Source organism: Myotis davidii, unplaced genomic scaffold, assembly GCF_000327345.1.
Source record: "Myotis davidii unplaced genomic scaffold, ASM32734v1 scaffold566, whole genome shotgun sequence".
In the NCBI taxonomy this organism is placed as follows: Eukaryota; Metazoa; Chordata; class Mammalia; order Chiroptera; family Vespertilionidae; genus Myotis; species Myotis davidii.
Window position 1 is genome coordinate 1184668 of NW_006296617.1, and position 1171 is coordinate 1185838.

The following is a 1171-nucleotide window of genomic DNA, read 5'->3' on the forward strand; positions in this document are numbered from 1 at the left end:
CTGGTGATGGGCAGCCCCAGCCACCACGCAGACATGCTCCCTCTCTGGCTTGGCCTGTCCGTTCGCTACACGACAGAGTCGTCCAGGTGATGGAGGGCTTCAGAGTGAAGTGACCTCAGCCAAGACCATCTGAGCAGCAGGGCCGCCCACTGCCCTTCTCTGTGGGAAGAGGCGCACGAAGGTTCACTGCAGGACGCTCACTGTGACGTCATGCCGAAGGGCCCCGCTTCCCACCAGGGACTAAAGCGAATGCCCTCATGCAGTGGCTATCACAGCCTCTGCAAGAACCAGGGCCCACGAGGGGAGGAGGAGGCTTGGAGGGTACAGTTTGATCCTGGGGCCTTCAGACCCCACCATTTGCTCCTCCCTCCACTAAGAAGTGTTCCCATTAACAATAATGTTTTTAATCCTCACCCAAGGGTATTGCTTTTTATTGATTTTAGAGAGAGAAAAAGGGAGGGGGGAGAGAGATAGAGAGAGAGAGAGAGAGAGAGAGAGAGAGAAACATTGATGTGAGAGAACATTGCTCAATTGCCTCCTGTATATGCCCCAGCTGGGGATTGAACCTGCAACCTTTTTGGTGTTCGGGACAACGCTCCAACTAACTGAGCCACCAGGCCTGGGCCAAATATTTTGACATCCCATTTTGAGTAGTTGCTAGAATGAGTGGACAGGAAATGAATGGAAGACCTGAACCACAATATTAACCATCTTGAACCGAAATTTATAGAACTCCACACAGCAACAGCAAAATACATTTTCTTTAAAGGTACTCAGAACATCTACCCAGATGCAGACTATGTTCTGGGCCATAACCAATGTTTAATACATTTAAAGGATTCAAGCCATACGAAGTATTTCTCTGACCTCAATTACATCACATAGGAAATCAGTAACAGAAAACTCTGGAAAACCCTGAAATATTTGAATATTAAATCATGTACTTTTCTATATAAGTCACAGGTCAAAAAAGAAATCAAAAGAGAAATTAAAAAGTATTTTGACCGCCCTAACTGGTTTGGCTCAGTGGATAGAGCGTCAGCCTGCAGACTGAAAGGTCCCAGGTTCATTCCGGTCAAGGGCATGTACCTGGGTTGCTGGCACATCCCCAGTGGGGGATATGCAGGAGGCAGCTGATCGATGTTTCTCTCTCATTGATGTTTCTAACTCT

At 47.7% G+C, this 1171-nt stretch overlaps 1 protein-coding gene across 1 annotated transcript in view; it reads right to left on the reverse strand.

Annotated features, from left to right (window-relative positions):
* Window positions 1–1171, reverse strand: part of ZNF541 (zinc finger protein 541) — a 28006-nt gene that overhangs the window by 3339 nt on the left and 23496 nt on the right. The window lies entirely within an intron of this gene.